Source organism: Schistocerca piceifrons, chromosome 7 (genome assembly GCF_021461385.2).
Source record: "Schistocerca piceifrons isolate TAMUIC-IGC-003096 chromosome 7, iqSchPice1.1, whole genome shotgun sequence".
In the NCBI taxonomy this organism is placed as follows: Eukaryota; Metazoa; Arthropoda; class Insecta; order Orthoptera; family Acrididae; genus Schistocerca; species Schistocerca piceifrons.
In genome coordinates this window covers 398,628,622-398,643,240 of record NC_060144.1, presented here as the reverse complement: position 1 = coordinate 398,643,240, position 14,619 = coordinate 398,628,622, and positions in this window count along the sequence as shown.

Genomic DNA, 14,619 nt, shown 5'->3' with positions numbered 1-14,619 from the left:
CCAGCTGGATAGATTATGTCAGTAATTTTGAGTATATTATGAACAGCTTACAACATTCTTCAATGGGTTTTTCAGCATTTGAAATCATGTTTAATTGTAGACTAGGTAACCTTATTTCTGAGAATGCTGAATTTCAATCATGTAAAATTCTGTCACTGCAAGAGAGAGAAGAGTGTGTCAGGGTGATGGTGAAACACCAGGGGGATAGGAGAAAGCAGAGACATTTTGGTAAAGGCAGATTTTCTAAGTTTGAGGTAGGAGATCTTGTCTTGGTGAAATCCAAATAGAAATCTAAAGTTTTAACATCTGAGATAAAGAAATTCGACATTAGATTCAGTTTTCATTCCATAGACGAAAAAAGGAGATGATTCTCTTGGGTGTGGAACATGTCAGAATGTATAACATAAAATATCTGAATATAATATTTACTACACTGATCATTTGTCAGTAGATTGTCACAATAGGTGAATACAATGGGGTAAACTGGAATAGCTAATATTTACAAAATTAACATGCTGTCAGAGTGAAACATTGTTACGCAACATTAATAAATTTATCATACACAAAATACCTGATCTTGACTGTTGTGACCAAGTGCTGTCAAAACTGGAATCTAACAGACAATTTTACTTCAGTTGGTTTAACAGTCTCTGTTAAGATATTCGTCTATAGAGTAGAAGGAGTTGCTTATCAAATGGTCTTTCAAACTCTGTTTAAACTGTGCTTTATCTCAAACCAAGTTTTTAATGGTTGCTGGCAATTTATTGAAAATGTGTGTTCCTGAATATTGGACCCCTTTTCGGGCCAAGGTAAGTCATTTTAGGTCCTTATGTAGATTGTTCTTATTCCTAGTATTGATACTATGTATTGAGCTATTGGTTGGAAATAGAGATGTATTACTTGCAATAAATTTCATTAAGGAATAAATATAATGAGAAGCAGTAGTTAGAATACAAAGTTCCTTGAACAGGTTTCTATATGATGTTCTTGAATTTGCACCACAAATTGTTCTTATCACACGCTTTAGCACGCTAAAAACTTTTGCTTGGTTTGATGAGATGCCCCAGAATATGATCACATATAACATAATAGAATCAAAGTAAGCAGAGCATGCAAGTTTTTTAATATTTATATCTCCCACACCTGACATCATTCTCACAGACTTGTTTAGGCTTCGATGTTTATATAGGGCCATTCAAAATTCTTTTTTCTTTCTCCTTTGTCAGAAATGTGTTATTTAAGATTATCTGATTTCTGAAGTTCTGTCTTATCTATTGACTGAGTTTAAGTATATGAAACACTATATTTGCAAGTTAATACTGCTATATACACTACTGGTCATTAAAATTTCTACACCAAGAAGAAATGCAGATGATAAACGGGTATTCATTGGACAAATATATTATACTAGAACTGAGATGTGATTACATTTTCACACAATTTGGGTGCATAGATCCTGAGAAATCAGTACCCAGAACAACCACCTGAGGCCGTAATAATGGCCTTCATATGCCTGGGCATTGAGTCAAACAGAGCTTGGATGGCGTGTACAGGTACAGCTGTCCACACACCTTCAACACGATACCATACTTCATCAAGAGTGGTGACTGGCGTATTGTGATGATCCAGTTGCTCGGCCACCATTGACCAGACGTTTTCAATTGGTGAGAGATCTGGAGAATGTGCTGGCCAGGGCAGCAGTCGAACATTTTCTGTATCCAGAAAGGCCTGTACAGGACCCGCAACATGTGGTCGTGCATTATCCTGCTGAAATGTAGGGTTTCGCCGGGATCAAATGAAGGGTAGAGCCACGGGTTGTAACACATCTGAAACCTCACGTCCACTGTTCAATGTGCCGTCAATGTGAACAAGAGGTGACCGAGATGAGTAACCAATGGCATCCCATACCATCACGCCGGGTGATACACCAGTATGGCGATGACGAATACACGCTTCCAATGTGCGTTCACCGCTATGTCGCCAAACATGGAAGCGACCATCATGATGCTGCAAACAGAACCTGGATTCATCCGATAAAATGACGTTTTACCATTCGTGCCCCCAGGTTCGTCGTTGAGTACACCATCGCAGGCACTCCTGTCTGTGATGCAGCATCAAGGGTAACTGCAGCCATGGTCTCTGAGCTGATAGTCCATGCTGCTGCAAACATCGTCGAACTGTTCATGCAGATGGTTGTTGTCTTGCAAATGTCCCCATCTGTTGACTCAGGGACCAAGATGTGGCTGCACTATCCGTTACAGCCATGTGGATAAGATGCCTGCCATCTCGACTGCTAGTGATATGAAGCCATTGGGATCCAGCAAGGCATTCCGTATTACCCTCCTGAACCCACCAATTCCATATTCTGCTAACAGTCATTGGATCCTGACCAACGCGAGCAGCAATGTCGCGAACGATAATCCACAATTGCGATCGGCTACAATCTGACCTTTATCAAAGTCAGAAATGAATAGGCATTTCTCCTCCTTACACTAGGCATCACAACAACGTTTCACCAGACAATGCTGCTCAACTGCTGTTTGTGTATGAGGAATCGGGTGGAAACTTTCCTCATGTCAGCACGCTGTAGGTGTCACCACTGACGCCAGCCTTGTGTGAATGCTCTGAAAAGCTAATCGTTTGCATATCACAGCATCTTCTTCCTGTCAGTTAAATTTCGCGTTTGTAGTGCGTCATCTTCATGGTGTAGCAATTTTAATGGCCAATAGTGTAATTCTGTTGTGTAATAGATTTATGCTTTAGATTTTGATACATATATGCCGTGTGACTAAATGAGTAGATCCTTTTACAATTTTGAAATTTGGCAATGCCATTAAGTATCTAGTAATAGATTTCTATTTTTAGAATGCAGTTAGTGTTAAATATTATTATTATTATTATTATTATTATTATTATTCTGTAGCTACTGTACAGATAGTGATTTAATTTAATTGTCAGGAACTCTTTTGGGTAAAGTCACAGGTGTTGTGATAAACTGAATGAAGACTCATTTTATTCATGTGTATTGTAAATATTAGGAATAGTATTTTGAAATTTCTTATGCACAAATGAAGCTCATGTGTGTGTTAAACACAGAATTCTTATGTCAGTACATCGTCGACTATGGTCCATCTCTCATTCTGTAGACATTTGTCAAATGCTGTGTCATTGCAGTCCAAATTGTCTTGCTTGTACACATAATTTCTTTTAATGCGCCGATTGCCAAGTGGATGTTGTGTTGAGGTATCTTTACTACATAGATATATATTGGTATATATTACATTACTACTTCATTTCTTCATTGCATTTAGCTCTGTTTATTAATGTACAATATGTGTGAACACTTTTTAACCCATTCTTATGTAAACACTGAACACACACACACACACACACACACACACACATATATATATATATATATATATATATATATATATATATATATATATATATATATAGAGAGAGAGAGAGAGAGAGAGAGAGAGAGAGAGAGGCAAAACATAAGCTGTGTGATGTGAGGGAGGTATTGAACAGCATACCTGCAGGACAGGACAGGTAGTTTAATTTGTGGAAAGGGGCCAAAATGAGTGGCTGTCAGTTGCACTTGAACATACTACTTTATTCATTTGACAAACATTACAAGAGTAAAGAAAACATTAAAAACAGGACAAGCCAAACATTAATTTTAGAACTTAATTCCTGGCTAAATGCACCATTCGATCTCATACCTCCAAGGTAAAATAACTTTAATTTAAAACTGGCTGGAGGCCAATCACTTAAGACTCCAAAACAAGAATTTGAATTTTAAAGGGCAGAAGGCCTAATCTTAAAATATTTCTCTAAATTAGGCTGAAAGCCCAAACAATCTCACACCGTAAGGGCAAAACAAATTTAATTTAAAATTGTCTAGAAGCCATACATAAACGAACAACTAGGACATATAAGAAAAGACAGCACATCAAACGGCACTCAGAAGTTTCCAAGGGTCGGCCTGGTATTCAAACACTAACATTCGCTTGGGTGAGACAGGCAGTTGGCCCAGGAAATTCTCAATCTGATGGCAACCCAACCGCCATACAGTAAATAGTCCAAGCGTCAGGATAACTTCTGCTCCACCCAACCAGCACACAACGAGTTCAATGGAACAATGCAGAAGGTATTGGCACCCACAAAGAATTACACATTCAACTGTCAAACTACATGCCATGCTGGACAACCACAATGCGATGATGGAAATACACTGCCTGAATTTATGTCAATGGCTAGGGCAGGTAACCAAAAGGTTAAGAGCCACAAGGCAGAAGATACCACTGATGGACTTCAATTCAAAATAATCAACTTGAGTTAAATCCACAGGAGGGCGGTTAGAATTTTGCCATCTTGAAAACACACGTTGTTACTTGTGGCACTGTCCCAACAGCCCTCAATGAACTTCAAACAACACAATGTGAACAGTTGGAGCTGGCTGGTAGATTAAGTAAAGACTCAAGTTTCGTGTCTGGGATTGGTGAGCCACAGACTTCATAGCCATGGGAACAGCCCCTCACACTCTGACCACACGTTGACACCACCAGCAGGCCCAGCCAGACACGCACCAGGGACACTTCTTCACTGCTCCACACCAACCAGCCAACCAGCCAACTGCCCACACATGGGACAGCCAGCAACTATAAGTGCGAGGCCAAAGAGAGTACAAGGGTGCAAATATCAACACACACTGCTGCTGCGTCTCACGGAGAGAGGAGATAACAGCATAATCGCGATAACCGTAGGAGACTAATCACAGAATAGCAGCTGAGGTTTAATGCAAAGTATAACATGAGTCAGCCACATCTCTACCTCTCCCCCCCCCCTCCCCCAAACTCAACATAGGGAGCCGGTGACTCAACCCTGATCTACCTGGACTTAACTTGGCTAAAGTGAACCTGCTACTGCTTACCTGAACAGTTATCCCTGAGCAACAGATTTACTGCACCTAAGATACGCATGATGGAGCAAGGCCCCAGAAAACGGGGAATAAATATACTAAGATTCCCACCATGCACCCGCCTCCCCAGGATATTGCGGACATAGACTTGATCCTCTGGCCTCCCCTTAAAGGTTTCTCGATTACGATTATAATACTCAGTTTGTTTATTATGGGCTCTGAGTATATTACGTCCGGCCTGGTTCCAGTATTCCTTGATAACTTGAGGACTAATATCCGCTGGCATGTTGTTGTTGTTGTGGTCTTCAGTCCTGAGACTGGTTTGATGCAGCTCTCCATGCTACTCTATCCTGTGCAAGCTTTTTCATCTCCCAGTACCTACTGCAACCTACATCCTTCTGAATCTGCTTAGTGTATTCATCTCTTGGTCTCCCTCTACGATTTTTACCCTCCACGCTGCCCTCCAATACTAAATTGGTGATCCCTTGATGCCTTAGAACATGTCCTACCAACTGATCCCTTCGTCTGGTGAAGTTGTGCCACAAACTTCTCTTCTCCCCAATCCTATTCAATACTTCCTCATTAGTTACGTGATCTACCCATCTAATCTTCAGCATTCTTCTGTAGCACCACATTTCGAAAGCTTCTATTCTCTTCTTGTCCAAACTATTTATCGTCCATGTTTCACTTCCATACATGGCTACACTCCATACAAATATTTTCAGAAATGACTTCCTGACACTTAAATCTATACTCGATGTTAACAAATTTCTCTTCTTCAGAAACGCTTTCCTTGCCATTGCCAGTCTACATTTTATATCCTGTCTACTTCTACCATCATCAGTTATTTTGCTCCCCAAATAGCAAAACTCCTTTACTACTTTAAGTGTCTCATTTCCTAATCTAATTCCCTCAGCATCACCCGACTTAATTAGACTACATTCCATTATCCTTGTTTTGCTTTTGTTGATGTTCATCTTATATCCTCCTTTCAAGACCCTGTCCATTCCATTCAACTGCTCTTCCAAGTCCTTTGCTGTCTCTGACAGAATTACAATGTCATCGGCGAACCTCAATGTTTTTATTTCTTCTCCATGAATTTTAATACCTACTCCGAATTTTTCTTTTGTTTCCTTTACTGCTTGCTCAATATACAGATTGAACAACATCGGGGAGAGGTTACAACCCTGTCTTACTCCCTTCCCAACCACTGCTTCCCTTTCATGTCCCTCAACTCTTATAACTGCCATCTGGTTTATGTACAAATTGTAAATAGCCTTTCGCTCCCTGTATTTTACCCCTGCCACCTTTAGAATTTGAAAGAGAGTATTCCAGTCAACATTGTCAAAAGCTTTCTCTAAGTCTACAAATGCAAGAAACATAGGTTTGCCTTTCCTTAATCTTTCTTCTAAGATAAGTCGTAAGGTCAGTATTGCCTCACGTGTTCCAGTGTTTCTACGGAATCCAAACTGATCTTCCCCGAGGTCGGCTTCTACTAGTTTTTCCATTCGTCTGTAAAGAATTCGTGTTAGTATCTTACAGCTGTGACTTATTAAACTGATAGTTCGGTAATTTTCACATCTGTCAACACTTGCTTTCTTTGGGATTGGAATTATTATATTCTTCTTGAAATCTGAGGGTATTTCGCCCATTTCATACATCTCGCTCACCAGATGGTAGAGTTTTGGAGGACTGGCTCTCCCAGGGCCGTCAGTAGTTCCAATGGAATGTTGTCTACTCCAGGGGCATTGTTTCGACTCAGGTCTTTCAGTGCTCTGTCAAACTCTTCACGCAGTATCGTATCTCCCATTTCATCTTCATCTACATCCTCTTCCATTTCCATAATATTGTCCTCAAGTACATCGCCCTTGTATAGACCCTCTATATACTGCTTCCACCTTTCCGCTTTCCCTTCTTTGCTTAGAACTGGGTTTCCATCTGAGCTCTTGATATTCATACATACAAGTCGTTCTCTTATCTCCAAAGGTCTCTTTAATTTTCCTGTAGGCAGTATCTATCTTACCCCTAGTGAGATAGGCCTCTACATCCTTACATTTGTCCTCTAGCCATCCCTGCTTAGCCATTTTGCTGGCATAAGATCTTGAATTCCCCACAAGTTCGGAAGAGGGAAATAACAGGATAGAAAAGGATCAGGCAGGTGGGCCTTGCTCAAAACGCTTCATGACTGGCGGTATTAAAGGCAAAACTACGCCAAAGAAGACTGGAGTCCCATTTACTAGGCGTTTTATGATGATAAATAATCAACGCAGACTAAAGATTTTGGTTAACTCTCCCACAAAGGACCACTGCAGATAATATGCAGTAGTCGTGATATGCTTGACACTGTTCTGGAAAAAGGAGGCCTTGAAAGAAACTGAAGAAAAGCAGGAGCATTATCGCTAACAAGCTGCTTGGGTGGACCAAAAACAATTGAGACATTAGTTAAATGAGATATAGTGTTGGCAGCGGTAACATTACAGCTCGGGAGGAACCAAGTAAATCTGGAGAATGCATCGATAATAACTAGCACATATCGATGACCCTTCTTCGTACAAGGTAAAGGTCCTAAGTAATCAATGTAGAGCTTATGCATAGGACAGAACTCTCGTTCAGAACTCAACAAACCCTGTTGAAGAGCATTCTTGGGTTTGGCTACATTACACAAGTGACATTAGGATATCATGTCTCTCACATCCCAGTCCATGGAGGGACAAGTTAAATGCTCCTTGATTTTTTGGAGAGTCTTCTAAGTACCTAAGTGGCCACCCACCAATGTTCATGAAAATAACGAAAAACTGGGTGCACCAAAGCTACAAGCAAACAGATCTTGCACTGCTTAACATCGCCCACCCCTTTACAGAGAATACCACTCTTAACAACATACTCATCTGACAGCTCTCCTGCCAACACACATTGCTTAATCTGGGCCCAAACAGGGTACTGATCCTGATGCTGAGCAACATCCTCAAACAGGAGGGGAATTTCACCCAACACCATACAATTAAGACTGTCTCTCTCTACCTGCTGGTTTCCCTTAGCAAACATCTGGCTGAGGACATCCACAAGAATGTTTTCAGAGCCTCTCACATGTTTAACTTTTAACTGAAATGCCGAAATATGTACTGCCCACCTGACAATACAGCCAGTTTTACACGGCTTAGCCAACACCCAGCTCAAAGCCTAATTGTCAGTTTCTAACTGGAAAACCCGATGTTCAAGGTAGAAGTGATACTTCTCTAATGCAAATAAAATGGCCAAAGCCTCATACTCATAGACAGAGTACTTAAGTTCAGCAACAGTTAACCAATGAGGCACATAGGCTAATGGCTGTCTCTGCCCCTCAAACTCCTGGAGGAGAACAGCTGAAATACCAACATTAGAAGCATCAGTTTGAACAACAAACCTTTTATTAAAACTGGGTGCTCCAAGAACCGGAGGACTGGCTATTGCTGCCTTAATATGCTCAAAGGCAGCCTCCTGGGTTGGTCCCCATTCAAAACACATGCCCTTTGGGCATAACTGATTTAGGGGTGTCACCAACTGAGCAAAATTGGGAACGAAATGCCTAAAGTAGTTTGCCATGCTTATGAAATTAGCAATTCCCCGCTTATCAGTAGGTGGTGGCAAAGCCTGTAATGCTTTAGTTCACTCTTGGTCAATGCAAATTCTCTGACCCAACACTATGTGACCTAAGATAGATACCTGCTGCTTGGCTAGCATCACCTTACTAGGCTTAACGGTCAACCCGGCTCTCTGTAATCTTAAAAATTAGCAATTCCCTGCTTGTCAGTAGGCGGAGGCAAAGATCGTAAGGCTTTAGTTCACTCTTGGTCAATGAGAATACTCTGACCCAACACTATATGACCTAAGATAGATACCTGCTGCTTGGCTAGAATCATCTTACTAGGCTTAACGGTGAACCTGGCTCTCAGTAATCTTAAAAGAACTTGCTGGATATGCTCCAAATGGTCCTGAAACGAATGGCCTATAGATAACTAAGTCACCCAAATAATTGTACACACAGGCTAGCTTCAAGTCGCCAAGGTTATTATCCAGCAAACGAGTAAGCACAGCCGCACCAAACACTAGCTCAAAAGGAACTCTGTTAAACTTAAACAAGTTACAATCAGTACAAAATGCGGTAACATGTTTACATTTTTTAGTCAAGGGAATCTGATAATTGGCCTAATTCAAATTAAGGACCATAAACCAATTAGCACTGGCAAACCAAGTAAAAGAATTATGCAGATCAGGTAGGGGTACCAATTCAAGGACAACCTTAGCATTTAAATGGTGGTAGTCAACCACAGGTCTGAAATCACGCCCCTGATCTTTAGGTTCGAGAAATATTGGGTAAGCATAAGCAGATGTAGAAGGCCTAATCACTCCTTCTTAGAGCATCTGAGATACTTTAGCCTTGAGTATCTTCACCTTAGGGGGTGAGAGGTGATATGGGAACTGTCTAACTGGAATATTGTTGATACGATAATCAAGAAAGTTAGTAACACCCAAGTTATCACTCAGGACCTGAGGAAAACTGTGCAAAAAATGGCTCTGAGCACTATGGGACTTAACAACTGAGGTCATCAGTCCCCTAGAACTCAGAACTACTTAAGCCTAACTAACCTAAGGACATCACACACATCCATGCCTGAGGCAGGATTCGAACCTGCGACCATAACAGTCGCGTGGTTCCAGACTGAAGCATCTAGAACTGCCTGGCCACACCGGCTGTCAAAAACTGTGCAACAAATCGCATAACTGAGAAGCCTGATGGGGCAACAGATGGGCCAGATCAAACTCTTTAGCTATGGCCTCAACAGCCAATGTGCTGATAGTTTGATGCACAATAGGTTTAATGTATTCACAAAGGCCAAACTTCTCCTTAGGAGTGGACTTAAAGGAAAAGGTGTGCCCAGAATAATCCAAGACCAACCCAGTTTTACTGATGAAATCACACCCCAAAATTAGATCAACCGGCAATTCCTTTCTGAGCAGGCTGATCCCCGGACACTGTCTGACTGCCATTATAAGCACCTGAAACAAGTAACAGCCAAAACAGTATGGTGCCGCAGAACACAAAAACAGAACAAGAGTGAACTGCCAGCAACAAACAAGAAGGACAAATAGGGAAAGGAAGCACATCAAACGACACTCAGATGTTTCCAAGGGTCGGCCTGGAATTCAAACACTAATGCTTGCTTAGGTGAGACAGGCAGTAGGCCCAACAAATTCTCAATCTGATGACAACCCAGCCGACAGACAGTCAATGGTCCAAGCGACAGAATAACTTTTGTTCCACCCAACTAGCACACAACAGGGAGTTCAATGAAACAACGCAGAAGGTATCGGCACCCACAACGAATTACACATTCAGCTGTCAAACTACATGTCATTCTGGACAGCCACAACATGATGAGCAAAATACACTGCCTGAATTTACATCAATGGCCCGGGCAGGTAACTGGAACATAAATGACCACAAGGCAGAAGATTCCGCTGGTGCACTTCAATTCAAAATAATCCAGTTAAGTTAATGCCACAGGAGGACAGTTAGAATTTCGCCAACTTGAAAACACACATTGTTGCTTGCAGGAATGTCCCAACAGCCCACAATAAAATTCAAATGACACAATGTGAACAGTTCGGGCTGGCTGGTAGATTAAGTAAAGACTCAACTTTCGTGTCCAGGATCGGTGAGCCACGGACCTCGTAGCAATGGGAACAGCCTATCACACTCTGACCACATGTGGACACAACCAGCAGGCCCGGCCAGACACATGCCTCAGAGACTTCCTTGCTGCTCCATGCCAACCAACCAACTACCCGCACATGGCACAGCTGGAAACTATAAGCACAGGGCCAAGGAGAGTACAAGGGTGCAAATATCAATACACGCTGCTGCTGCAACTCGTGGAGAGAGAAGATAACAGTGTAATCATGATAACTGTGGGAGACTAATCACAGAATAGCAACCAAGGTTTAATGCAAAGCATAACACGAGCTAGCCATGGATCAGTTTCAGGATTTGATGTTTTAGCTAAACAGGAAGTTACCTATTCGTTGGAGCATGTGATGAGAAATCTAGGGAGGAACCTGAAAGATGTGGGTGGATCCACTTCTACACTCATGTATGACTGCACCATTGTGGTTGCAGTCACCTTCCAAGAGATCATAGATGCTGGGTAATGTACTCATTCAACTACATCAGTCTCGTGACTGAAATTTGTAAATTGTTAGCCAAGAAATTATCCTTTGTTATGTTCAACACAGAAATGTGAAAACTTAAAAAGTTCAGGAATATGTTCTACAAACTGTGTAGTAAATAATTATCAAAATCTGATAAAATTAGGCACTGCTAGGTAGGAGTCATACATTTCAATGAATTTTCTTGAATTAATCTTCTAGGCTTCTATGTAAGTAGGTTAGTTTGTATGAATATTTAGCAAATAGTGTGGGTGATTTTTATGTTTGGGATCATAAATTGTGTGTAAACTGTATAACAAGATGTATACATTTCTGATTTCACGCACTGATTTTGGTCCTCATGCTACTCGATTATGCCATCATTCCAAACTATTAATGACTCTGTTTACCAGTATTTATCCTGAGTACTGCATTATCGTATCTCATTGGAACTTGAGTTATGTGAAAACTCATGCTTAACTCTGTTTCAGGTACCCCTGGTCATTCCGACTGTGTGAGTATATTCAAGGAGAGTGTGCAACTATTGACTGAGGCTGGTTGCTCCCTCTAATTATTACTTACATATGATTGAACTTATTGATATGTGATTATGAATTTTATTCACTTTGATGTGTCAAAACATTTCTGCTGGTGTGTATCCTGTGTGGTTTGGATTCATGGGTCAGTCCCCACATCGTAAGCTTAGGTCCTAATACTTTTTCATTATGTTCTCTTTTCATGAGTTAACATATCCTTACATACTCTGGGTTGTGTGGCTGATTGATTTTACAGTGAACTCCTACTTGCGATTGAGTATATTCTTCTGGTTGGTACCTGTCATTGTCAGTGTTTTGAGTTGGTTCACTCATCATACACTTAGGCTCTGAATTTTTTCTTCTTTTTTGATGATTTTGAAGGTGTGGCTTTATATATGTAAACTTGTAATTTGTAATTCTAGTACTTTACATTGCCTCTGCACTTATTTATATAGTTTAGTATTGTAATGTTATAGTTTTGACTTTGTATCATTTATCTTGGGAAAGAATGTTCCACAGATCTGGAAATTTGAGTGCCATGCCCTCATATATGTATAGATTATGACTTGTATAGTATATATTTTTCTTATATTTTCTGTAATATGTGTCAGATACCTCTACACATATGAATTCTACTTTATGATGCTTCATATGCTTGTTGTTGTTGCGGTCTTCAGTCCAGAGACTGGTTTGATGTGCCTCTCCATGCTACTCTATCCTGTGCAAGCTTCCTCATCTCCCAGTACCTACTACAACCTATATCCTTCTGAATCAGCTTAGCATATTCATTTCTTGGTCTCCCTATACGATTTTTACCCTCCATGCTGTCCACCAATACTAAATTGGTGATCCCTTGATGCCTCAGAACATGTCCTACCAATTGATACTTTTTCTAGTAAAGTGCCACAAATTACTCTTCTCCCCAATTCTATTCAATACCTCCTCATTAGTTATGTGATCTACCCATCTAATCTTCAGCATTCTTCTGTAGCACCACATTTCGAAAGCTTCTATTCTCTTCTTGTCCAAACTATTTATTGTCCATGTTTCACTTTCATATGTGGCTACACTCCACACAAATATTTTAAGAAATGACTTCCTGACATTTAAATTTATTCTCTAGATGTTAACAAATTTCTCTTCTTCAGAAACACTTTCCTTGCCACTGCCAGTCTACATTTTATATCCTCATATATATAACACTAACAGACACTTAAACCTCATTCTTTGCGTTGCTGAAAGAGACTTGAATATTATACTAATTAGACAATTCTGTATGAAGTTAGAAATGTTTGAGCAACTTTATGTAAATTTTGTCCATAATTTTGGAAATTGTCACCGTATGTTAATTTTGCCATTTCACTACTCAGGTTTCACACTTATTTGGACTATAGACAAATTGTAAGAACTCTGTTGTCATCAGAAATTTTTGAGATGTTATGTATTTCTTTCAATACCTTTTGCAGTTTGTTGTAAGCTAACCTATACTCATGTTCATAGGCAAGCGATGATCATACAATCTAAAATTTTCTTGTAATTTTGAAATTTAACTTTGACAATCCGTATTCTGTCTTTTGTCATCACTTTGTACACTGTTTGGCAGACCTCTTGGTAGGTCACAAAATATTGTAAACACATTGTTTCCATATTATGTGAGGTGGATGTTGTAATGGAACATCCTCCACTAGCATTACTATTCCTCAACAGTAGTTGTCTATACCAGTATTATTTTTTAATTTTGAACAGGTCAGCATTATCTCACTTGCTTTTCTGAAAACTTTCATACAATTTTATACACAATATGTTGTATTTAAAGCTAAAATTTATGAAAAAGAATTACTTTATAAAATATTTTAGTTTTGATGGTGTAATTGATATGTACTAGTTCTGAATGCACAGTTAAAATTTTTTTAGAAGCATTTGAAATTGGAAATTATTGGCACACTATTTCTAGTATTAATTATGCAATCCTGTACTATTTTCTATGTTTATTTCTGGATTCATTTTTGAAATAATAATCAAAATTAATAATGTAATGGAAACTAGTAGAAATGCATTTCTTAAGAAATATGTAAACCCTTTGGAATATTGTTATTTCCACAGATTGTGGGAGTCGTAAGCTTGCCTCTGATGTGATTGGACATATTTTTGTATTTTTGTGTGAACCACGTAATTTCGGCTTTGTTAATGCGAAAAATTAAAATATGTATGATGTACTAAAATGTGAGAAAATATATTCATGTAGAAAATGTTACAACAACAGTTTTCAAATTTATTAAGTTCAAACTAACTGTGAGGACCTGATGTGAGATTTCAGTTTGAAGTTTTCCTCATGATGAGAACTGTAGCTATAGTTAAAGCAGTACTTTTCAAGTTTGTATTGGTTGTTGTATGCAGGAATCAATATTTCAAAACTGTATTGTATTGTATTTATTTATTTATCCTGTGGATCACATATTGTACAAAGTACACATGATATAGGACAAGTCATTTTTCTTAACAAATATGTAGTTTGGAGGAAAAAAAAAGGGGGGGGGTGGGGGGCAATGGACTGCCATTTAAAAAATGTACACAAAATTGTTCATTGATGAATATAGTATCTTCACATACAGAGAATAAAAACAATTTACATGGGGAACTAAGAAACATGTAGGCAATGTAGCGCTACTTTAAATTTACACAAATAATCACTGAGATTACAGAATAGTGAAAATATCAACTGGAAACACAACAGAAGGACAATGTCATTTAAAAACTACATTAAACATGAAATTAACATTGAGATTTCACAGACAATTAAGTTTTAATACTAATAGAATGTGTACTTGTAAATTCAAAAAGCGAGTTAAAAAATTTTGGGAAGTGAAACTGAAACATAGTTGTGTATAGTAGAAATTAGGTGATTATTTTGCCTACAGAATGTTTTACTCTAATCACAGTATTTTACAAAGGAACTTTATAATTTTTCAT